The 25,793-nt window shown below is 54.3% G+C and overlaps 1 protein-coding gene across 1 annotated transcript in view; it reads right to left on the bottom strand.

Moving 5' to 3' along the window:
* The window catches only part of PRKCB (protein kinase C beta), a gene marked incomplete at both ends in the record, with an annotated part of 89,547 nt that overhangs the window by 49,287 nt on the left and 14,467 nt on the right, over positions 1-25,793 (bottom strand). The window lies entirely within an intron of this gene.

The following is a 25,793-nucleotide window of genomic DNA, read 5'->3' as shown; positions in this document are numbered from 1 at the left end:
CCTGGGTCCACCCATGCTCTGCATCCACACTACGTTCCAGAGATGCTCAGCTCCAAGCACCCATCCCATGACCCGTCCCACAGGATGAGACCTCACCTCCAAGGGGCCCAAAGGGAGCCCAGGCAGGAATGGAGCAAATGGAACAAGTTCTGATTCTGAGGGAAGCCTGGGCACCACACTCTGCTCTGCCTCAGGGCTCTCCCATCTACCACATCCTTTTCCCAAGAGCTGTAGCTACGCTGAATGAAAGCCTGTGAAAGATGAGGAGCAGGGACTGAGGTTTGGAGACAGAGCACAGGGATCAAACTGAGCTGTGCAAGAATGGAGCAGGTTCCAGTTGCAGCAATATGGGACTTCTCCTAAGGAACAAGGAAAAGGCAAGTGACATTGGCCATGATCCTCACAATCCCCTCTTTGTGCCCTGCTACATCCAGCTGTAAATTTGTTTTTCTTTTCACATTTTCCATTGTGAAAAAAAACAAACCCAGAAGGTTTTAGAGACAGAACAGCTGCCAAGAACTCTCTCCTTGCAGGACCTCTCACTTGCTTTTCTGAGTCAAACAAACAAACATTTTCTTGAAAGCATTGCTCACCATTTCTGTCATTTGTATATGGAGACAGAAGCATCTGGGAAGCAGGAAAGAAGAAATTAGAACTCTATTAGCAGGGATTTCTCCTGAAGTGTGTGTACAAACTCAGTAAGCTCCATGACACCCCGAGCACAGGTACTGGCAGAGGGTGGGCGCTGCTGCCAGAGGCTGGGCTGTCGAGGGAGCTTCCCAATGGAGCTGGGACCATTCCAGCTCCACAGAGGAAACCAGAGTCCCACAGAGCAGAACTTATCATGGAATGGTTTGGGTTGGAAGGGACCTTAAAGGCCATCCCTGGAAGTGTCCAAGGCCAAGTTGGGCAAGGCTTGGAACAACCTGGGATAGTGGAAGGTGTCCCTGCCTGTGGCAGAGGTGGGACTGGATGAGCTTTAAGGTCCCTTCCCACTCAAATCATTCCAGGATTCTGTGATTCTAATCTATGGTAAGGATAATCCATTGGAAGATGGGCCAGCAGAACACTCCCCTACACATCCAAGGCAAACCTGAGCTCTCTGCCCACGGCAGTGGTGGGGGCTTTGCATCTACTACTTCAAAGGAAGCTCCACAAGCCTCAGAAGGATCCACTGGAACACTTCCCATATGCTTAGGTGAGTGCTCCATCTACGCAAAAGGAAAACAGGGCCAAGAGAATGAATCAGGAGCAGGATCTCATGTCAGCAATCCTGTCTCAGCTCCTAAACGCGACCTGCCCAATGGATATGAGGAGGCTGCATAGATCTTTCCACTGCCGTGCCCTCCTGCTGTCATCACACTCCAGCAGTTTAAGCCCATGTCTTTGTCAGTTCAGAAACCCCAGCACGAGCAGCAGCTTTCCCAGGTTGCTAATTAGACAGTTAATTTGTAAATCTTATTATTTGGATAATAAAGTTATCAAATCCCACTGGTGAGCTACAAACATCCCAAGTCATTTGTACACAACAAGAATGAAAGATTAACCTTTCCCATTCCTTACTGCATAATGCAGGCGTGTTTCCTGGCCCTAAACTCTCCTTCAGAGCCCGCTCCATTACAGGGGGCTTGGGAGACGTCCCTGTCCTGGGAGAAGTGAAGGATACAAACCCTATGGAAGGTAAGAGGCAGAGCCCTGAGCTCAGCAACTCTCCACAGCCTTAAGAGATTTGCTGGAATGCACATTTTTTACAGCAGCCCCAGCACAATGCCTGAGGTCTGAAAAGATTTGCACTAAAACATCAGGGCAAGGTCACACACCTCTATTCCCTGGGATCCTGACACAGTCCTGGGAAGAAAGAGCTCCTGGAAGGTTGGGTTTGAGAGCTAAGAAACCACACCAGCAACAGGGCATTCTCAAACCCTAGGAAACAGTCTTATTGTGGAGGATGAAAAAGAGAGAAAATGCTAGAAAATGCTAACACAGTATTGCTTAAATATATACATACACACACACACACAGAAAGGCGTTTTGGCTTAAACCACTGCTCAAAAACCCTCCAGAAAAACCATAAAGCAGTTTCCCTGCTGATTGCCTACTGATTCCAGAAGCTGCCAATCAGAAAAACCACAAAATGTGTTCCAGGCGTTTGAAGGTTGCAGAGCACACATCTGGCTGCAGCTCCAGCACGGGAAGGGCTATCCTGGGGAAGGGACCCGTGGGGCAGCTCAGCAGAGCATCCCCAGCTCCAGCTGCCGAAGGTTCAGGGTGTTCCCCTGGAGGCAGCAGGACAGGCTGCAGAATTCCAGCTTTAAGCAGCAGCGTGAGGCCAGGAGCAGTTGGCTGCCTGCATGGTTTGGAACGACGCTGCAAATTCCTGCAACAGCAGAAGCTGCAGCGAGTCCTCGGCAGCGGCTCTGACAGCTGCTGATCCCGGGAGCACCATTCCCAGCCCAGCCCTGCACATGCTCCTTGCTCCTGCAGGATATTCCCTCCTCTCCTGTTTACACCATGTGAACAAGCTCAGAAGCGTTTCCCTGCCATCCCTCACCTCACATGCTCCCTCTCCCCTCACACGCTCGGGCACTTTGCCCAAAGATACGACAATGTCCAAAGATTTGCTCTCCGAATACAAAATCCTTCCTAGGCCAGAGTTTCTGCCCAGGAAAAGCCCTTTATCAAAGCTTTAAGATCTTTACACTGGCACCAGGCTACCCTGGGAGCCAGCCCAACACAAGCAAAGGTATTCCCAGGAATATGAAATCCCAGGAAAGTCTCAGGTCAGTGTTTTATTGGCAAACACCTGAGACTGCTGAGCCCATCCTGGAGAGCCAAGGGAGAGCACAAACCTGTGGCATCTCTGGCACATGGAAGAGTGAGGCTGGCTCAGGGTGACAAATGCTCCCGTGCCCCTGCTCACTCCCAGCCTGGCACATGGGATCGGATTAGCCTCATCTCCCACACGGAACATCCTTAGCTGCAGGAAGGTATCCAGCCCTCTCCAGAGCCCAGCACCGTGACAAATGGCTTCCTGCAGGAATGAACCCTGCCTGGCAGTCCACGGAGCAGCCTTGCCTTCCACTTGAGCTCCATTTGTTGCTCTAATTTCATTGCATGAACTCCTTGTCCCAATGTTCTGAAGAAGGGAATAATCAATTTTTCCAAGTCCTTCATGAAATGAATAATTCAGGGCTGTCACCTCTTATGCCTCCTGAGTCCATCCCTTCCCAGAACACACATTCCCACTGAAGAGAAGCCTTTGTTCCCCTGTCAGGCCAGGGAGAGGTCTGGAAACACCAGGAACAGTCTTGGATACAGCATGTCAAGCAAGGGAGACAGATGGAGAGTTAACAGAGACAGAAGAAGGTTCAAGCAAGATTCATCTAAAAATCAAAGCCAGGGAGGAGTTCAACCATCCCCAGGGAGCTGACAGAGCTGAGCTTTGGCAGATGGCTCCAGTATCAGGGAAGCTCAAAGATTATTTCAAGCGTGTGTAGCTGCTCCCTTCCAACCTGTGGATATTCTCATTTGGATAACGTCTCCACTTCCCAACGAACAACAGCTTTAGGAAACAGCTTGGAATTCAGATTAGCAAAACTGAAGAAAACAGAATAACACCAAAAAAATGACTTTTTAAAGGAGCTTTGTGCTGCTCCACCTACGCTGGGCAAACCCCTGGGGTCAGAGGTACCAGCCTGGCCCCGGTGAGGGACCAAAACACGCCCCAGACAGGGTTGCCCACGACTTTCCATTCCATGGTAAAAAATCAGACTCACGACATCAAACAGAGGCAGTGAAGCATGGTAATCATAAAATAAGGGGAAAGAAGGGCTCCAGGAGGGGAAGTCCTGAATTTCTGACAGCGCTTTACAGCTTTTAATCACTTAGAGCACACAGAGAGAGAAGCTGAGCTAAAATTTGTGCTCTTTGGATTTAATCCCCAGCTTTGGTTAAAAGCTTTCTGGGGTTCTTACAGCACAACAATTTTCAGCTCCTCAGACTTCAGTGGTTTTCCCAGCGTCAGCTCCAGAGAGACACACTAAGAACAACCATGATCCACAAGGATTTTTGGACAGCACCGGGAACAGGGACGGGGATGTCGAGGGGCTACCACAGGTCCAGGCTCGTGTGCTGGGTGCTCCTTGGCTGCAGGACAAAGGGAGGGACACCAAGGGCCCTGCCCTCCCTCCCTGGGTCTGCATCTGCTCCACCACAGCACAGCAACCCCAAGGAACAAGGAGAAACTTCTGTCCCCTGGAAGACACTGGAATTTTGCTGATTTGCCCCACCGGGCACACAGCCCCAGTACAGCGGCATCCCGGCATCGGGATGAGCAGGGAGGTTAAGGGAGAGGACAAAGGGAACCAGGAGAGGAGGAGAGGCCACTGACTTCAGGGGAAGGATGAAGGAGGGTGCAGGGGTAAGGAGGGTGAAAAGGCATTGCTGCCTGGTTTGGGTGTTTTACAGAAAGGAAGAGACATTTTCCTTCAGTAAAGGGGGAGAAATGGAGGCTCCTCTTCTGTGAGGTCTCCCCAGCTCGTTTCTCTAGAAGGCTCTGATTGCCTGAACAGCGCTACAGAGATTTCAATCCCAGGGAGTGATTCTTCCCCAGCCCAGTTAATCCTGCACCAGTGGGACACAGAAACCTCCGTCACAGCCCCAAGGGGGCCTAGCCTGGCAAACCAGTGCTGAGAGAGGTGTCATCGAGTTCCAGGAAGATAAAACTGCATTTCCTGGAGTTTCTGAAGCAAAAGCAGCAGGATGTATCTTTTCTAAGTTATACAATCTTCCAGCCATCACAAAAGCAATTGGCACTGCCTCTTCTGCTCTCCGGGAGATTCTGGCAGCGGTGCCTGGAGCAGGGACCACACAAGACCCTACACAACAGGCCCAGCACTCCTCATCCCAGGCTGGCTTCTGGAGACTGATGGAGCATGGACACAAATACGTGGGGGATCAGGGCCTCCCCAAGTCCCTTGGCCAATGCCATATCCCATTTTGAAGGGAGACAAGGATGTTCCAGCTCCTCCTGGCCCCCCCAAGGCCTTTCCAGTGAGGAGCTCAGTGACAGGAATGAGATGCCTGAAGAGCAGGAATCCTGTTCTGTGCAAATCCCTGTTAGGAAAAGGGCAGACTGAAATATCCTCATTTATTTAGGCTCCTCATCTGCCCAAAAACCCAGGTCCAGGCTTTTTGCTCACATGTCCCATTGACTCTACAAGGAAAACTCCCAGTTGTCCAGGAAAACTGATCCCTCACTCTTCTGCCTGTTTGCTCTTTGGGAGGGGAAGAGGGGCGACTTCAACTCTTGAGCAAGAGCCCCAGGATGCTGCAGAAGGGCCCTGTCTCCCCAGCCTGCACCCGCTGCCCCACGCCCCCACATGGGGCTGGAGCTGTTTCCAGAGACACAAAGACATTAATTTTACATTAGAGAGCCTGTCCCGGCTGCAAGAAAATCAGCTCAGAATTTAAATACTTCATCAGCATTTCTGCCATCCTGAGCTGTAACAGAGATTCACTTTCAGGCTGAATAATTCAGCCCCGTGTGGCCCTGGGCAGCGCGGGGACCGAGCGGCCGCCGCCGCTGTGCCAGGGGGAACCAGCTCAGGGGCCAACAGGGCTGTGCCCTCATCCCCAGTGGGGACACCCCCAGGCCCTCGGGAGGGGCAGGATGTGCTGGCAGAGTGGCAGCTCAAAGCACACTCAGTTATCCCCATATCCCCCTGCAGGCTCTGACCCCAGCACAGCCCCCAGACAGTCCCAGCAGCATCCACAGCTCCCCCAGGGAATCACTTGAGCAGCTGATTTCTCCTCATGCTGCAGTGCCAGCCCCTGAAAGGCACTTGTGGTTCAGAGCCCCCAGCACAGCCCTGGGGAGCAGCAGGCTGTGTCTCCATGCAGCGTGAGCAGTGCTCACGAGCTCCTATTTCCCTGTGAGATTTGGGGGCTTGGGAAAATGCAAAGAATACAAAGCAAATGGAGCTTTGCAGGAGGGGAAACAGGAGCCTTGGTGCTCCCTGTGCGTCTGGAGGGTGGAGAGACCCCAGAGATGCAGGGTCAGACACCTGCCCCCGGCTCCCGCAGTTCCAACCCAGCTTCCAGGGAATGCCACCATCCAACGCCAAGCTGCAGCAGCATTCTGCTATCAGAGCTGGGTACAACTGGCACCTGCAGCCTCCTGGGTAAGACCTTGTCAACAAAACTCCTGTGAATCCAGTCCCCACAGTGCCCAACAGCAGAACCAGCCCCAGCAGCTGGGGAGGAGGGGGAGGGAGGCTGCTCTCTGCCTGTGCTTCTGAAAGGGACATCTTTAACATTCCTCTTTTTTCATTGAAAGGGGTTGAGTATTTTGAGCCCAGCCACGTGCTTTTAGAAGGACTTCATGAACAAAACACCCAAAACCGCCTGCAGTTTTCCATGAAATACCATAATGAATTGACAACATCCCCTGCATGACAATGAATGTGCTGGAGCCAGGCGGGATGAGGAGCATCAATCATCCCCGGCAGTGGAAGAGGAGTGGGTGGGGACGGGGACGATAAGAGCAGCAGCGCTTGGATCAGGGAGAGATCTTCATTCTCCCACCGCATGTGCCAGAGCCACACCTAGAGCCACGTCCAGGCTCTAGGACAGGGCTGCCTGGGCAGAGGGGCTGCTCCAGGAAGCAGCACAAGTGATGCAGCTGGCCCAGATTTTGCGGCTCTTGCTGGCACAGGAACCTGTGCCACATTCAGATGCGGCAGAGGGTGAGTCTCTCCACCCAGGACATGGCAGAAGTCCAGCTCCTGCTTTCTCTTCAAATTGCAAAAAGCTGCTTGGGAGCAGCGGGCAGAGCATCCCAACATCCAAAGACACCCTGGGGGAACAGCTCTTCCCTGCCCTGTGCCTGTCCCTGGACCATGCAGGTGCACGGCCAAGTCCCACCACAAAACAAGCTATGGAGAGACCAACAGCAGCTCCTGGAGAACTCTCAGAGGGACTCTTTGCAGCTTGGGGGTGGTTGCAGGGCATGCAGACACCACATTGCCCCACTCACCCACTCCCCAAATCCTGCTGCCCCAGGACACAGCAGGGAAGCTCAAAGCCAGGGAAAGGAAGCGGGCACTGTTCCCCTGCAGGCACCCTTGTCCCTGCACAGACCCACGCACAGGGCAGGGAAGCTCCAGCCGAGTGCTCCCACACTCCTGCCCTGACAGGAGTCCTGCAGCAACGGGAGGGGAGTGTGCTTCCCCCAGTCCTTAATTACAGCCAGGTCACACACTGCAGCAACAATAACAGGTAATTTTTCAAGTTGGAATTTGGTTCTTTCCATGTTAACAATCCCCTATAACTTGTTTCTTAAAAGCCTGGATTATGAGCCCCATGCTCCCACGTGGAGAGAAGGTTGGCACGGTGAGAAGGACATGCTGGGCTGCAGGGGACAGCCCCAGACCTGCGGCTACCATGGTCAAGGCAAGCAGGGACACTGATGATTTGGGGATCACAGGCATTGGAGAAGGAACAGCCAGGTGCTGGCCAAGGTCAGGCAGAGGAGAAGCTTCTGAGATGCAGAACTGATGGACAGCCTTGGTGTGTACCTTAGACAGATGGGGACAGGCACTGAGGACACTCTGCAGCCCCCTCTGACCCAGTGCCTTTGCAAGGGGCTGGGGCCTGGGTCCCTGGGGATATCCCTGAGGACATCCCTGGTGGCTGCAGCCAGCTCCAGTCACAAACACCCACACACCAGCTTGAGGACCAGCCCCAGCCCCCCAACGACACCCTCAGCATCTCCACCAGCGAGAGATGAAAAATAAGTACTCTGTGATTAATCAAAGCCCCAAGGGAGCAGATTAAACAGTCTTGGCAATTAGTTCTGGATTTCTTACGGAGGCACTGGAAGACAGTGGAAAGCTGCTGCAGTCCCTGAGGATGAGCACTGAGTCCTCCTAAAACCCTGCACCAGTTACACAACTCGCCGTGCGCTGTGGCGATGTGTTAAATTACAGATGGTCTCAATTAAAAGTGCAGAGATGGAAAGGAGGCTCGGAAAAAAAAAAACCTCCACACGAGAAGAAAGAGAAGATCATTAAAAACTTGGCAGCCTACTTTGACTCTGGTGACCTGGTAATTTAATATTGTAATTGAAACTCTGGGTCAGACTCTTGAGAGGAGGGAGAAATATGGAAAGGTATCCTGGCAGGATCAGTGCTGCCCAGACGAGAGGTCAGGCATTAGGAGAGGGCAGTCCCAGCACAGATAACCCACCACCAACCCAGCTTTGGCTCTTGCAGCTCCAAGCCCCAGAAGATGCCTGCTCGCCTGCTTTGAAGCCATTCCTTTTTGTCACAGCGTACTAATCCTGTTCAAGGCAGATAAAAACCCCGTCCGCAAAGTGCTAATAATGTAACTCAGTTAAAGCTGGATTTTGTAGCTTATCTCCAAGACAGAGAGGGGAACTTCACTCCCATTTTCTTCCTCGCATCCCCTCCCTTCCCCCCCTAATTTTTAATATTCTGAGCACTATCTTATTTCCAAAAGCAGAGACCAAGTGGCACTGCCCAGAGGACACTGCCCGCACCCCCAAACAGGTGAGGAGGGTCAGGACCATCAGGTTGGTGAAGAGTCTTTCAGCACCCAAAGGGTCCCAATTCCAGCTCTGCCTGCAGCTGGTGCCCACCCAGTTCTCCCAGCACTGGTGCCACAAACGCCCCAGCGGTGGCCAGAGCCAGAGTGAACAACCAGAGGTGGCTCCAGCCTGGGGACAGGGACACCCCGCTAAGGTGAGGGGATTAGGGAGCCCTTCCAAAGTGTTCTTTCCCTTCCAGAGCCCTCACCTTCCCTCCAGAAGCTTGTGACCAGTGAGCCAAGAGCTGGAGTTCAACACCAGCCCCACAAATGTCAACAATTTAAACTCTTTGAACAAAACACCATCAAGAGCAGACCATGAATGCAGAGTGACTGTGCAGCAAGGGCTGGGAGCCATTTATACACTGCTAGAGAGCACAGGCTGTAATCCTGCTCCCCTCTGCATTTCTAAAAAAAAACCAGAACACTGCATGGTCCCTTTGCTTTCCAGGAAGTGCAGAAAACAAAAATAATCATGAATACAACAGAAACATTTTTTTTGTGTCCGATATGAAGAGTAATGACTTCCCTGCTGCTGCCTCAGGCTTATTTTGAGCTGGCAGCATCTTAGAAGGGTTTGTTCTCCATACACCAAGTGATGTTTGAAGGGTTTCTTGAACACCCAGGAACGTGAACAGCTCCATTTAACTACAAGTGAAAGCATCAATTAGCCAGGGCCCTGGTAAGGTGAGGCTGCCTACAGAGGATTTATTCAAAGTTCCAATTGTGTTGTTGTGCACAGCCCTGGGTTTCCAATACCAACCACTGACCGTGTCCCCTCTGCGGCCACACCACCAGCACAGCACTTTTCTGGTGACCAGGAACAGGAACCCATGGCATGAACTTGAACCAGATGGTTTGAAAGATCCCTCCCAATCCATAAAGTGCCCTGGCAGCACTTTAAGCCCAGGCACAAACAGCTCCTGCCATAACACACCTCCTGTCCACATCACTGAGCAAATGGAGCGGTCAGACAATCTCAAGACACTTTTCTGTCCACCTCTGGCCTCTCTCCTGTTGCACACTAGGTTCTGTCCCAGCTGGGCAGTCACCAGGACACTGCTGGGCACCAGTGGCCACTGGAGGGCTGGAGCCCAGCACAGTGTGTCCTTCAGCACCTTCACTTCCACCTGGTCAACACACAGGAGCCCCCCAACCAACAGAGTGCCCAGAGAAGATGTGGCTGCCCCTGGATCCCTGGAAGTGCCCAAGGCCAGGCTGGACAGGGCTTGGAGCAACCTGGAATAGTGGAAATGTCCCTGCCCATGGCAGGGGTGGCACCGGATGAGCTTTGAAGTCCCTTCCAACCCAAACCATTCTGGGATTCTGTGAACATATCCAGACAAACATTATCCAGCATATTTCCTGCTCCTGCATGGTGGGAAGCCAGAAAACATCCAGGGAAGCTGGCTGCTGAAGCTGCTCCCCTGCCTCCAGCACAGGAGAGAGGCCAACTAGACTTGTCTTGTTATCTCAACCCCTTCCTCCCACTGCACAACACAGGCTCAGCACCACCCTGACACAGGACAGGGGTTCCCTTGGCTTTGGATTGTCCCAAGCCTCCCCATGAGAGCAGCGTGTCCCCAGACCTCTGCAGCTGAGGGGGTTCAGAGGGGCCGCAAGGGCTGAAGCCTGCACCCCCCAGCACAGCCCAGCACCCCCAGCACCCCCCGCACAACCCAGCACCACCCAGCACTCCCCAGCACCCCCCAGCACAGCCCAGCAGCCCCCAGCACCCCCCCAACACAGCCCAGCACCCCCCAGCACCCCCAGCCCAGCACCCCTCAGCACCCTCAAGCACAGCCCAGCACCGCCCCAGCACCACCCCAGCACCCTCCAGCACCCCCAGCACAGCCCAGCACCCCCCAGCTCCGCTCGCCCAGCCCCGGCAGCGTTATCACAGCAGCTCCATCTGCTCGGGCAGTGCTGACTCACAGTCCCCACGCTCCACCCCGGCCCCCCACGCTCTGCACCCTCCCACAGCACCCAGCCTGGGGGGCTGAGCACCCAGCAGCCACCCCGGGAGCCACAAACTCAGCCATGGGCATTAAGGCTGTTTTAAAATAGATGAAGAATAAAATCAAGCATTATTTGGCCCTCGCTGTCTCTGCTTTGAAGAGCTCCCTGCTACCACTGTGGGAGGATCAAACACCCCAGGCTGCCGCAGGCAGGGGAGGGATGTTTCCGTCACCAGTTCTCACCAAAGGACCCCCCCAAAAAGCCACCAGCAGCTCTCACGCCCCAGCACAGAGTCTCCAAACAAACACCCCTCAGTCAGCACCAGGAGCCAGGCGGCGCCCAGGGAAGCAGCAGCAGCCCAGGGCAAAGGGAGGGAAGGCTGGAGAGCCCCCTCCCACCACCGGGGCACGCCAGGGTGGGCAGTGGGTCAGATTATCAACAAGCACAACAGCAGAGCCATGGCCAGGGACTCCTGTGGCAGACGAGGCCCTGTCACACACCCACAGGATGTTTGTCTGGAGCCGGGATTTGTCCCAAGCACACACCAGGTGTGTGGCTGAGCACAGGACAGAGCTTGGCTGCCCCAGCCTGAGCAGACACGCCTGATCCCATGGAAGGCAGAGGCACAGACCCTGCTGAGGAATTGTTCAGGGGGCGCCCCTTAGGAACAAATTGTTCCTATTCTCCAAATCCTGTTCAAACCAGCAGCAGCCAGGTCGGTCACAGATCTGTCCTGGTGATGCACCTGGCAGGATCCAGCTGCTGAGCAGCATCCCCTGTGCATCCCTGCACCCCGGGGTCCCTCTGCCAGCGCCGTCCCAGAGCCATCACCCGCAAGGGCACAGTGTGGAGCAGAGGTGGCACCAGGCAGTGCTTGCAGGAGCAGGGTGAGCTCCAGCTCCCTAAAGCAGCCAAAAGCTCCAGCTTTATGTAACAAACTGGATGCTAAGAGGGAAGGACATGCTGGGGTAGGAGATGCTGTGGCTGAGGCTCCCAGGGAAGGGCTCTGCCGAAGGCTCCCGAGCTGCAGCCCTACACAGGACATGCCAGGGGACAGACCAGCAGCCCTGGCACAGTTTTCAGGGACAGTGTGCTATTTTGTAAACACATTGCTATGCTGGGTGCTCTCTTAACCCCATCACCCAGGGCTGACCCTCCAGCACTTCTGCCAAAGTGTCAGGGAAAAGGAATGAGGGGAGGGACCCTGGGGATTACCAGGCACCTTCAAGACCCCCTTCCCAGCCAGCGTCCAACCAGCTCTTCATCCCTCAGGTGAAATCCTCCCAGAAGCACCACATTGGAAAATATTTCACACACTCGCCTAATTTCCCCATAAAAATGGGAAATGAGACCATCCTAACCCTTGCTGAAGTCACAGCCTCTCCCCACTGCTCCTTCCTCTCCCTCCTCCTGCAGTGCTCCAGTCCTACTTTGTGTTGTGAAGAAACTCCCACGGGATTTGTCCTGGGACAGCCGATCCCTCGGAAAGCCTCGGAGCGCTGCCTCCCACCAGAAGACAAGACGAGAGCTGGTGAGGAGAGCAGGCAAAAACACATCACAGAAAAATCTCAATGATTTGGAAAACTTCCAATCAAGGAAAAAAAACATTTATCAAGCAAAGGCCTTTTCACATGAGAACAAACAGCAGCGCTGGGGATCAAGGGCAGCCTGGGTAGAGCCAAAGTCCAAGGAAAAGATGGATGGATGCCTGCAGGGATCCTGGCGACAGCGAGGCTGAGCTCAGGGCAGCAGGGGCTCTCAGGGGGACACAGCAGCACCAGGCAGCCTCCCAGACAAGTCTCACCCCACAGACACTGCTGTGCCCACTTCAGGCATAAATCAGGAACGGACAGAGCTGGGCACAGAGTTGCAACCCCCTCCAGTTTTGTTCCAGCAACAACCCTGTCCCTCCCTGCTGTCAGACCTCTCCAAATTACAGCCCCTGCACAGGGGCTGTGGGGAGCAGGGGCTGGGTGATGGAGCACTCCAGTCATGACTAGAGCATCCATAATCTGCCTTCCACTTTATTTCAACCCTGCTCAGCCCTGAACTTTTGGGAGGGAGGGAGCTGCCAAGATAAGAAACACTGCCACTTCCTCTGCAGGAAACAACAGCTCCGTGAAGGGAGGGCTGTAGCAAGGCAGCTCGAGCAGCGGCACATGGTGATGGGGCAGAAAGCCTTGGGCCACCCAGAGGATGCTCATTCCCAGCTCCTGGTGAGGGTTTAGCTTTCCTTGGCTTGGTTTATGCTCATCCTGCCGGTGAGGCAGATCCTGGCCAAGCCAGGGCAGCAGGGCCTGGCACACGGCTCACCCTCACTGCCAGCCCAGCCTGGCTGGACCTCGTGAGGCTTTGGGATCACCTGGCACCTTGCTGGGGCACGGAGAAGGGAGGCAAGGAGGGGAGGATTGCTTGCTGCTCTCCTGGGCCCCAGCCAGGAGAGGAATGCTCACTTCCCAGGAGAGGTTTGCCAGCAGCACCATGAACAGCAGAGCCCCTCGGCACTGGCCCTCGCAAGACGAGCACTCCCACGCTGCAGCCCCCACAGCCACAGCAAGGGCAGCGCCTTACACGGGGTCTGCTTGGCTTCCCCCCGGGACAACAGGCCATTATCTCCTGACAGGCTGGAGCGCCGGGTGTTATTGCACAGCAACATCTCTGCCTTGAAGACATTCAAAGGGCTGCAGCTGGCAAGATGCTCGTGTACTTGGCACCGTGTTTGATGCTCCACGGATAAGATATTAAAATAACATTTCCAACATGCAGATTTACTGTGTCTGCTCCCTCCCCGCTCCAGCCAGAGCTGTTTAGAACAGGGTTTTATTGATGCTGCCAGACAGGCAGGAGGAGTCACCTTGCTACGGGAGGAGTGGGCAGCTCTGTCCCAGGGATCTGTCTGTCCCTGCCCCCGGCTTCCCCCAGGGAAGCTCTGGGATGCAGCAGCACGTGGGACGAGCTCAGGAACCTGCTCAAGGTGATGGCCATGGAGAGCTGGGACAGAGGAGCACCAGCCCTTGGCCAAGGTCAGTGGAGAAGGTGAAATCAGACGCTACCTACAGGATCACATTAAGGGAAGTGTTTTAAAAGGCACTGCTGGGGAGCAGGAAGTCAAACCTGCTTCATGTTTTACCTTATTTTAAAAGAAATTGTTTAGGTGAATTTTATTTTAACAAAGTGGCTGAAGCACTTGTCTTCTGCTGTCCTAAAAACTCCATCAACCCAGGGACTGAGTTTGCTGTTCGTGGGGAACAGTCCTGTGCAATTACACACCACTGGGTTCAATGAGAACATTATCTGGGCTGGCAGCTCGAGGAGGAGGAGGAGGAGAGGAGGAAAGAGAGTTTTATTTACATGGAGCTCTGCAAAGAGCTTTCCTGGCTCACTTTGCCCGTCCACGTCCCTGCTGGCCAATACGACTTTATTAATGTTTACGATATGCCCTACTTTTTAATGCGGCTCTGTCCCGCTGAAAGAATCCATTTGCATTTTTAATGAAATTTGGATAAGCAATTTAGCTGGATCCCCAGCTCGCCAGGCTCCGGAAGCACCACCCAAAGCCCAGGGAACACAGCCTCCGGAGCTCCTGCCAGCCCTGGTGTCACCCGGAGCAGCCCCGGAGCCAAGAGGGGACATTTCATCCCAATTCTGTGCTGGCACAGCTGGCACAGCACCCACCCCGCCCCAGCCATCGTGCCCAGAGGCAGCTTTACATCCAGTCTATTTTAATAGAGGAATAAAGGGGAAAGCTCCATACATAAGAGACTAAGTGGGACAATAAAAATCTGTGAGCTCACCCGAAATGTCTCCCAGCTGTTCTGCAGCACTTCAGAGGAACAAAATAGGGCAGATTTCAGAAATACTGAGTTGTGCTTGTGTGTCCCCAGCCAGGATCTGCAGTTCACACTGGCCTGTTCCCGGGTGCCCTTTGCTAAGCAGGTGAGAAGAGATGAACCTCTGTGCCGAGCCCTGAGGAGCTGTCAGCAGAGCCAGGACAAGAAGGAACAGAAGCTCCTGGTAACTCCTTGAAATTTGCAGCTCCAGCTCCCACAGCGAGCAGCAGCCCCCAGCTGCGTGCCCACCCTCGGCCACACCGGCTCCTCCACACCGAGTTTTTCTATGCCACCAGTGTGATTTCTGGAATAAAAACCTGATCTTCAGCAGAAGAGACACTCACCCTTTTCCTGTGGCATGCTACAGGGCCAGGCCACCTCACTAGGGCTGGAAAATCAGCTGCAGCAACTGGATCAAAAATTCCACCCCAATTCCCAGCAATTTCCCCACCTGGAGTTTCCCTTTCCCTTTGGAAGGGATCACGGTGCAGCATCCCCAGAGCATCACCCCACTGAGGCACCTCACCCACCCTCCAAGTGCCTCACAGCACCTGCAGAGCCCGGGGAATGCTGCAGAGATGGCCCCAACACTGCTCTGCACAGCAGCCTCGTGCATATCCCTGCAGGAAGAACAACGTTCCTGGGAGATTAAAGGCTGCCTGGAATTGCTGGGGTTGAACAAGGAGGCACGAACCCACCACCCCACCACCGCTGTGGGGATGCTCCCCCTCCATGCTGCCTCCAAAGCTCCCACAAAGCCACTCAAAAGTTCTTGTCAACACAAACTTGTGTCTGTTTGAAGAGTCTGGGGTGAGAAAACCCCTAAAAGAGGTGCCTGTTCAACCAGATCTCATTGTAACCCCCTTCACGGTGCCCGTCCCTCGCACCCGAGCCCCGCTGACCGTCCCGGGGTCCCCCCAGCGCCGCTCCCGGCCCCCAGCTGCTGCCTCCTGCCCTTCCCTGTCAGCCACATCCCCGACCCAGCCTCAGCCCAGATTGGCAGCTGCTCGGGGGCGGTTTTCCATTTCTGAGCGCATGGCACCCGCTCCTCAGCACATGATCGAGTAATAAATATTTGGAAAGATCTGTTATTTTTACATAAACAGTCACAACACATTGCCGAGGCTGGGGAAAGAGCCGGCTCCTCGCTGCCGAGCGCTGCTCCGACCCCGCCAGCCCCGGGTCCCTGCTGTCCCCTCCCGCCTGCCCAGCACCTGGAGAGGGAGCTCCGAGGGATGCGGGGCCCGGGGCTCGCTCCTCCCGAGCTGCAGAGGCTCCTGGTGCCTCACTCTGGATCTCCTCAGCCCCTCTGAAGCCCCACCAAAGTCTCGCTGGAGTGCAGCACATGAGCACAGTTCCATCACCTCTCCCAGCTCCCTTTCCATAAAGTCATGGAACGACTGAAGCTGGAAGGGATTTCTGGAGGTCATCTCGTCCAAGCCCTCTGCTCAAGCAGGGCCACCTGCCCAGGACCATGCCCAGATGGCTTTTGAATATCTCCAAGAAGGGAGACTCCACAACCTGTGCGGGCAGCCTGTCCCAGCCTTCCCCTTGCCATGGGACTGCTGTAACACAGAAAACCTTGGGCTCATCTTCCCTTCCCCCTGCATCTCCTTGCTGCTCCCATCTCCAACACCATCAGCCTGGCACATGGCCAAAGACTCCTGAGCCCCTACGCAGCTCTGAGCTGGAATAAATTCGGTCCCACTGTAAATCACTGCCGCACCACAGGCAGCTTATACTGAGAATTATGGAGACAGGAGCTAAAGGAGAGGAAGCAGGTTCAGCCCAGGACTCAAACTGACTTGCCAGCCACCCTGAGGGAAGCTTTTCTCTGCCCTTCAGACTCTGGAACATCAAACACCCACCAAACACAAACCAATTTTTGGGTGCCTCCCCAAAAATTCATGTTTTGCACTCTGCCAGGATGCTAATTCACAGCAAACTGGTTCTCAAATAAACTACATTTACAAGGCTGAATCTCCTCCTGGACTGCACGTTTTCCTGCCTTACATCATCCTTCCTCCTTCAGCAGCTCCAGGACCTTCCTCCCCTCCCACCCTCACCAGGCACCGCTGCTGGGCCGTGGCCCAATGTGACACCCGTCTGCGTCAGCTCTCTTCCAACCTGGGGGCCATTAATAACAATTACCTTGTAATTCTCTTTCATTATCATATTATTTTGGATGGCAAAGGCTGACCCCAGCATATTCAGCTCATTAATGGAATTACAGCTCCTTCTGCAGCCCTGAGCGGGGAGCAGGAGCTGCAGCCCTGGATGCTGGAGCTGCCCTGTCCCCTCTCCCTGAGCTGCTGGAGCTGCCCTGTCCCCTCTCCTTGAACTGCAGGGACAAGGACACAGCTCCAGGGCTTTGCCTTTGCCCAGGGAGCAGCTATTGCCACCCTCACCAGCTCGCTCTGGGCTCTCACACCAACCTGCAAACCCCTCCTGTGCCATGATCCCTCATGAGAGCATCCCTGCGGATCCCGCAGCACACAGCCTACAGCTGTGGAGAGCTACAGGCTCACCCGACACCCAGAAATGCTCAGAGTGATGAGGGGATGACTAAAGCAGGGCTTGGATGCTGCCCCAGCCGTTTTCTCTCCATGGTGAGTGTTTGCAGACCCACAGCCCCTCCTCCCTGCCAGCCCTGGCTCCTGACTGCTGTCCCAGTTCCTGTCCCGGGATACAAGGGAAACATTAACATCTCATTTCAGAGCAGCTCTTTGCTATGAAGTTCAACTCAACACGAATGCTTTTTGCTGCTCCTTTCAGCATTGCAGTTTTCCAAAGGAGCAGGAGTGAGTGGCGGAGTCCTGGGGAGTGCAGGGGGCTCGGGAAGGGCTGTGGAGCTGTGGCCTCAACACACACCCCTGGTTGTCATCCCCACCTAAACAAGCCACTACCAAAAGCAAGAAAGGGTTTTCAGAAGCAAGAGAGGGTGAGCAAGCTCCCAGGAGCAGACACAACTTCTCATGGTGTTGTTTTGATTCTGCAGTGCCCGTTCAAGAGGGCCAACTTCACCGAGATAAATTTCAGCTGGGCTAATGGGACTGCAGAACAATTCCTTTGGAGCTGCTTGCTCCAAGTCCAGGATTTGGCCTACATAAGATCCCATCACTCCTCCAGCAGGCTGCTGACATCCCTCCAGTGAGGAAGGAACATTCTGGATTGTATTTCATAGAAAAACCAAATGTAAAGAAATACCAAGAGCATTGAGCATCTCCTCCATCCTGCAAATTACAGGCTGGTTAAGGCCTCCCCTTCTGTACCTGCCTCTGGTGCACCTGACAAAGACAGCAGCCTCTGCACTGGCAATTTTATAGAAAAATATCCCAAATATAAATTGATGCAATATTAGAAGGCAAAATACTCTCTATGGCAACCTGAAAGGTCTTAATTATCCCTGCAGGTGGCAGAATGAGCAGCCCCACACACACCAAGCTGGTAAAGTGGGCTTTTGAGTGGGTATTGAGGGGAAAATCTCATTCAACCCCTTGAGAGTTCAGGCAGTTCCTTTATTAGGGAAAGATTCTTGAACCCTCTGCACCACCCCAAAAACTATTGTATTTGTGATTTCAAATCCATCTGAGTGTCTTAACGAGCAGGGAGAAGGAATCAAATGAGGTTTCCAACTCCAGAACGCCCGTTCCCGTAGCAACAGCAGCCCCGCGCTGGTGCGTTGGGATGGGAATGCCGTGGGATGGCAATGCCGTGCAGAGCCTGCCATAACCCGGCACCAGGGACACGGGAAACCCCAGATGGCACCAGCACAGCCAGCCTGGGGCTGGGGCACGTGGGGTGGCAGTAGAAAATCATCGAATCCCAGAATGGTTTGGGTTGGAAGGGACCTTAAAGCCCATTCAGTTCCAACCCCCTGCCGTGGGCAGGGACACCTTCCACTATCCCAGGGTGCTCCAAGCCCTGTCCTGTCTGGCCTGGGACACTCCCAGGCCTCCTCACCCTCACAGGGAAGGATTTCTTCCTAATATCTAACCTAAGTCTCCCCTCTCAGTCTGAAACTGTTCCTTCTTGTTCCATCATCATCTGTCCACGTACAAGCCTACAACATAAAGCATATCCCGGTCCTGCAGGAATTCCAGTGCACAAACCAGCTGGTTTTTAAAGATGTGCTCTGATGGCTCAGAACAGAAGGGCCAGTGGCATCTGCAGGGAGGAGAAGGTGTTTAACCACCACTGGAACAGTAATTGCCTCCAGGGAAAAAGCATCCAGGTGGGCACACACAAATTGGGAGTTACTGTTGTACGAATATTTCCTTTGGAAATTATCAATTCTCCAGTGAATTCCTGACCAGCTGGTAAGACAGTGCTTAGACATCATTATTTCTACAAATACAACAACCAGAAAAAAAGCCCCAGAAAAACCAACAATCAATCTTCAGCAGAATCAGCCTGAAGTCAACTTCCAGGAGAAATTTGCTGATTAACCTTGGAGCAGAAAAAGCTCTTTTTCAATAATTCCCTGTGAGGGTGGGGAGGGCCTGGCACAGGCTGCCCAGACAAGCTGTGGCTGCCCCTGGATTCCTGGAAATGTCCAAGGCCAGGTTGGACAGGGCTTGGAGCAGCCTGGGACATTGGAAGGTGTCCCTGCCCATGGCAGGGGGTTTGAACTGGATGGGCTTTAAGGTCCCTTCCAACCCAAACCATTCCATGACTTGGCAGCTTTCCTCCCCCCAGCACTCCTGCTCCTTGCAAATGCTTTCCACACAATCACGGATAGAGCACGTTGAGAAAGATCCAAAGTTTGTGTCATTGGGCACATCTGACTGCAAAGAGACAGGAACACAGTTCTGCTGAGCTCTGCAAAGGCACCTGGGGAGAACACCACCTCAGCATCCACCTTCAGCTACCAACAGGGCCACTGAAACCTGGTTGCGGGGACCAGCGTTAGCAGGTCCCGGACTCCAGGCTCCTACAGAAGCAGGGAAGTGCCAGCCAGCCCAGCACACCGGGCAGGGGAGAAGCAGCAGAATTTCAGAGCTCCAAGCAGGTTAGTGATGCTGGTTTCCAAGGCACTGACCCACCCCTGCAGGCAGCAGCACCACAGTAACCTTGGCCCAACCTCCAGAGAACAGTTCCTTTGGCACGACATGCTGAGGGACAGCCCCGACTCCATCGTCCCCAGGGAAAGCCCTGGCTCACCCTGTCCATCTCTGGCATCTGACAAGCCTCAGCACCAGCAGAGCCTGCCTGGGATCACACACTGGCACGCAGCTTCATTACAGGAAATCCCTGAACCACCATCTCCATGAAATCTGGGCGCCCACCTCAAAGCCCGGCCTCGGGGCTGTTGCTTTATACAATTCCAGACCATGTTGAGCAGATCAGGGGAGCTCCTCCTGCACTCCCCCACACTTTCCATCAGAAAAAACCTCCCACAAATTTTATTATCAGCTTCTAGTAACAAGTCTGGAGCAAGGAATTCTTTAGGCAAAGGCTGGGGATTGAGCCCTGCTCCCACACCTTCCCGTGGCTCCGCAGCGCCCATGGGAACCGTCCCAAGCGCTCTCGCCCCCGCTCAGGTTTCACCACAGCCCTTGCATCCTCCACCATATCAAGAGGCAGATGGATCATTCTCACGTCAAGGGAAAGACGGACCGAGTCAAAACAGAGAAGGATTCCTTTTAAAGGGCCCCACTGTGGGGAGGGTGCTGGTGCAGCTGCCGGGGATGACAGAACCAGGCAGCGTCCCCAGGGACACAGCTCAAGACAGCTCCTCGCTCACTCGAGTACAAAAGTGGGAGAGCAATTAGGAGGAACAGCAACGAGCTGCTCCCCCTTCCAGCCTTCCCACTCACACACTCCCTCCATGGTGCCGCAGTGCTGGGGACAGCCCCCCACAAATCCCAGCACAGCCAGACCCTCCAGCCAACCCCTCACTTGGGAGGGCCTGGTCCTTTGGACATCATGAGATAACAGCCAAAGGCTTCCTGAGGGTGCAGAAGGCGCTTGGCACTGTGTATGTGACCACCAGTATAGCCACTTCTCCTGCCCCCCAAAATCTCCTTGGAGCAAGGACGAGCAGGACCCTGCACAGGACTCACTGTCACACCACGGAATTGGTGCTCAGGCCCCACCAGACACGAAACAAGACAAGTTCAGGCTGGGTAGTGAGAACCTCCCGGTGTCAGAAATAGCTTTGGGGAAGTGATACCACAGACAACGCTCTGGGGCACACATGGGGACTTCTTGGGGCACAGCGCCTGGCACTGCCCTGCTGCTGCACCTTCCTGCTCTCCCACGGGCCCCGCAGCACCACAGACCCAGCACCAGCAGTGCCAGGGCTCAAAGGGTGGCTCAGAGCCCACAGCCCTCACTGAGAAGCAGTGCTGCAGGAAAACCAGAAGAAAGCTGAAGGTGATATTGCTGCATCTCCTGCACCTCCCACCCAGCACCCTTGTTGGTGCTCTGAGTGCAGCCTGACCTCAGACTTCCTTTGGCTTCCCCCCAAACCAAGCCCCCAGCACAGCCTGCCCCACGCCCAAGCACGGTCACCTTCCCTCCTTTGGATTCCTGTTCCTCTGCCTTGACATGAAGTCATGTGTTGAAGATATCAGAAAGCTGGAAGTGAGTCAGCACAGTAAAGACAGCCTAAGAATGAAACTAATTAAAACTGCTCATTCAAGCCAGCATGTTCCAACAAACCCAGAACCCCAAACAGAGCCAGTTGCATCAGTGGGATGCAGGACACAATCCCAGTGCTTTGGCTCCCGTCTCCTGCAGCAGACTGAGGAAAGGGTCCCTTCATCATGCAGAAGCCAAGGGCTGTGCTCCTCACCAGACACAGGTGGGCTTTGAGGAGCTTTTCTTCAGCCTGATGGCTGCAGAAATCACGCTGCAGCTGGGGAACACCTGAAGCCATCACTAACCCACCAAGGGGTGGTTGGACAAATTGGTGACTTGGAGGCAGCAAGTGAAACCAGCGACAGAAAGGAGCTGGGACTCACCCCCAGGCCCTGCAGGAGGAGCAGGTCAGGCAAACACTTCCCTGCCCTTACCCTGTATGTATCCTCCCCTTCTCTTTTCCAGGGGTAAGAGTGGGATTTCCTGACTGAGACTAAAAGACCCTAAGGTCAAAGAGGGATCTGAGCCCTCAGCATTCCACAGCTCCAAAAGCAATGCTTTAACCAGATCTGAGCAACTCCCAGGGACTGGGCAGGACCTAAACACTTCCCCGGCACTGGCTGCTGTCACTGGTGTTATGGAAATGCTGTGCCAACACATTCTGGGACATCCATTTGCAGGGTGATACCCACAGGGCCTGGAAAGCTGGAAGAGGAGAGGTGTTGGTGTAAGGGTTTGTGGGCATCCCATGGGCACAGCTGCAATAGACTGCCTTGTTCCCCCTCCATCAGACAAATACAACAGGGAGACCCCTCACCATGAACACAGAATCCCTGGGGTTGGAAATGCCCTCTGAGCCCACCTCAGACCCCAAACCCCACCTGCTCTGGAGCTCAGGAGCATGGCAGAGCAAAAGCATTTTAACCACTGGCTTACATGACTAAAAAGCAGTTAGTTAAACCCTCTCTGCTGCCGAGAGTACGTCCTTTATGCAGCCGAGATGGAAAATGAGCATGAAACCAAATCCAGTCCATGCAGTGGGCAGGGAGGGCAGCAGAGCCCAGCCATGGGCAGCAGCTGGGGCTGGTCCTGGGTGAGCAGCGATGCCCCCTGAACCCAGTGACAGACCCACCATAGTGGGAGAGAAGACAGACTGACAACAATTCTGTAGCAGTTTCTGGAATTAAAACACAGAGATGCTGAGTGCTTTATCCCTTGTCACCCTCCCAGCCAAGTAAGACAAAGCAGATCCGAGCCCCTCTCATGGATTTATTATTTAATATCAGTGTGCAACCAGAGCTGCCTCATGCTAACCAACTCTGACAGGAGATAAGTAACCATCCAGCCACGAGCACTGCAAGAATCACACCAGACAATTAAACAGCCCTTCCAGAAATAGCCTACCTGACCTGCTACCACTCCTGACTATCAATCCAGCTCTCCCTACAGAGAAGCTGCTACAGCTGAGTCAAACCCCAAAATACTCCCCCAAAATAGAGCCAAACCAGTGCCGTGTCTGTAAGCGATCCTCCCCTTCCTCAATTTAGATTGCTCAGGAACCTTCACAGAGAGAAAAATCACTACGTGTCAGGCAGAGCAGAGGCAGATATTGATGGCAAACACGGCAGCAGTGGGGGAAGGCTGCAAGCTCAGTGCAGCCAGCTGGGGTGGCACAGCGACAGGGAGCTGACGGGGAAGGGGCATCGGGACACCACACTGGGGAGCTCAACTTGCTCACAGGGAGATCTGGTAAGAAATTCAGAGTCTGAAGCCTTCAGAGGTCACTGTCCGGTGCTTTCCATGATCTCCAGTGCACGAGAATGCTGTGCAGCACAAACAGGCTGCTTGTGCAGGCAAGTGAGGCTCTGCCTGAAGCCCATGGGGTTTCCAGAACTCCCCCTCTGCCTCCCCCACACCCCTCCCCCGGGCTTTGCTGATTCCCAGCCCTTTTACAGAGCCTTGTTTCCCACCAAGGAGCTGCACCCTCAGCTGCTGAGGACAAGGAGGGCTCTATGCCTGGGCTCTCCCATCTCGGGTTTTGTAACGCCACACTGCCTCGTTTCACCCCAAAGCCTGCACACAGCCACACCTGCCTTCCACCTGCTTTGGGAATGGGAGAAGGCTGTGCCCGAGGAATCACGGTGCTCCTGGTTCTACAATCACAGAAGGGTTTGGGTTGGAAAGGACCTGTAAGACCATTCTATGCCATGGGCAGGGACACCCTCCACTGCCCCAGGCTGCCCAGAGCTCCACCCAGCCTGGCCTTGGACACTTCCAGGAAGGACCTTGCAGTGCCATGTGAAGGCATCACAGGCTCATACCCAGCTGGCACAGCCTGTTGCGAGCAGCATTCCTGGGGGAAGGCAGGGCAGTAAGCTAAACCACGCAGGAAAAGTTTCTGTCTGGGTATGGTGACACCAGGGAGGCTGGATGTCACCTCCCCCAGACAGGCAGCTGAGTTACCCCATGCCCTGACAGAGCAGGCTTCCCCATCAGCCACGTAGATGCAAATAAACTTTAACAAGATGACCCTTCCTCACACATTACACAAAGACCTGAAATACACCCTTTGATTCTTCATTGAAGCCTTTTTAAAGGCTGTATAATTTTAATTCCTCTGCCAGTGGAAGTCACTCACAGGAAGTTACTGCATGGTTTCCGTGTTACTTCAGCACAGCCCTGCTTACCAAACCTGGGCCCTGCACAGAAAGCTCCACGATGCACCCCAGGAAGGCACTGAGGACATTAGAACTGTCATGCCAGGATGTGCCTCCTCCTGTCCAGCTCCCCAGGGTTTGGGGGACACCAGAGCTGGTTCCCAAAGGACAGACAGCACGGCAGCAGCACAGGAGCCAGAGGCTCTGCAGGAGACGAGCAGCATCCTCATCAGGCAGTTCCACAGGGATCAGGGTAATTATCCTGTCCATCCTTCCCCTCCAAGAACAGCTCTGAGGCAGTGGTGGGCTGTTATCTCAGAGCACAGCTGAGCTCTGCTCCTTGGGAGGGGACACATCAGGGAACCCCCCAGCATCGCCAAGGAGCTCCAGTTGGGCCATGCAGAGGCCAAAGGTTCCTGCCAGCACTCACCATCACTGAGTGCAACCATGCGGATTTTCGTGTCTAACTCCATCAGATCCACCATCGGATCCAACTGTCCCTACAGAGTGCCCTGGTCACTCCTGCTGCAGCTCCTTCCCCACACTGCCATGGAGGGAAGGGGCTGCTCGCTGCACACCCCAACAGCTTCAAGAGCAGAGGAAAAGGAGGTTTTTATGCAAGACATTACAAACTGCCACTTTTCTGAGCTATTGCAGCACAGGTTTGTTCAGTCTCTCTGGGTACCAGCGTCACTCCTGGATTAGCAGCAGCAGCACCAGTGCTCCCAGCTGGCAGTGCCGGGGGAGCAGCACAGCTCCCACTCCCAGCACGGGAGATGCTGAGCCACAAGGTGATGCTGAGCCACAAGCCCTTGCAATTAAGCCACTCGTTTCAGTGTAATGGCTTGGCAAGGCCTGGACAGCAAATAAAACCTGAGCAGGACAAGACCTGAATGTGCAATAGCCCGATCAAAGGAACAGCTGTCCTGACAGGCAGCCACCTCCCACGGCCACTGCAGAGCAATTAGAGGAGCCCAACAGTCCCCACAGCGGAGGAAGATGAGATACGAGCTCTTTATTAGACATCCATCGGCCCAGCTCGTTACAGGAAAAGGATATCAAAACCAAAGGCCAATAAAGTGGGACTGGAACGCGAGCAGCAGCATCCACACACAGACACCTCTGGTACTCAAACACCACGTGATTCCACAGCTCCTGCCTTCCCAGCACCTCTCTGTCAGCACTTCCACGTGCCAGGGTCACACACCTGCCCCAGAAATTCTATGTCTAAAACAAAGTGCTTGACCCCAGTTCAGTTTAGCCTTGTGATAAATGGATGGGTGGTAACAGCCCCCCAAAATCTGTGGGATATTCCACCAGCAGGAGCTGATGGTCCTGAGCATGCCCATCCCAACACAGGTGGGGCCAAGCCACCGGCACCTCCGGTCTGGCTCCAGCCCACCAGCATTTCTGTTTCCTAAATTGTCATTCCTAAAGCCAAAAGCTTTAGCACCCCGTGCAAGTCAGCAGGGAGCTGACAGCTATTATTTTAGGAGTCTCCATATGGACCCATTGCAGCATCTTGCTGCTCTAATTTAGGGCATAGGCTGACAGGGAGGGGATGCTGCTTCCACCCCCGGGGGATGTTGGACTTGGAGCACCTTCCAGTCCCTAAAGGGATTCCAAGAGAGCTGGGGCTGCCCCATTCCTGGAAGTGCCCCAGGCCAGGTTGGGCAGGGCTTGGAGCAACCTGGGACAGTGGAAGGCGTCCCTGCCCATGGCAGGCACTGGATAGGCTTTAAAGTCCCTTCCAATCCAGCCAGCACCGCCATCCAACTGGTGCCACAGAGTTTCCTGGGTGCCCCAGCACAGGGCAAGGAGGGAAGCCCCAGCTGGGAGCCCTTTGCTTCCCCTTTCAGAATGGACCAGATGGGCCACGTTATTTTGAACCCTCTGTAAATGCTGACACAACACTGCTCCCTCACATGACTTTCCTCTTGCTTTTTAAAGAAGTTTTCTTGTTTCACTCTGACAGAGTGGAAGTAGAATTACAGCCAAGGCAGGAGTGATAAGGGAAGAACTTGCTGCAGAGCCTGAGGCACCTGATCCAGGAATAAGATAAGGCCCCACAGCAAGGAAGGGGCCCCCAGTCCTGGGGGGATGCAGGGCAGCCCCTCCACCCACAGCACAGAACAGGAAGAGGTCCAGCAAAGGG

This window comes from Coloeus monedula (assembly GCF_965178545.1).
Source record: "Coloeus monedula genome assembly, chromosome: 16".
Classification (NCBI taxonomy): Eukaryota; Metazoa; Chordata; class Aves; order Passeriformes; family Corvidae; genus Coloeus; species Coloeus monedula.
This window is presented reverse-complemented; position numbering and strand designations above follow the sequence as displayed.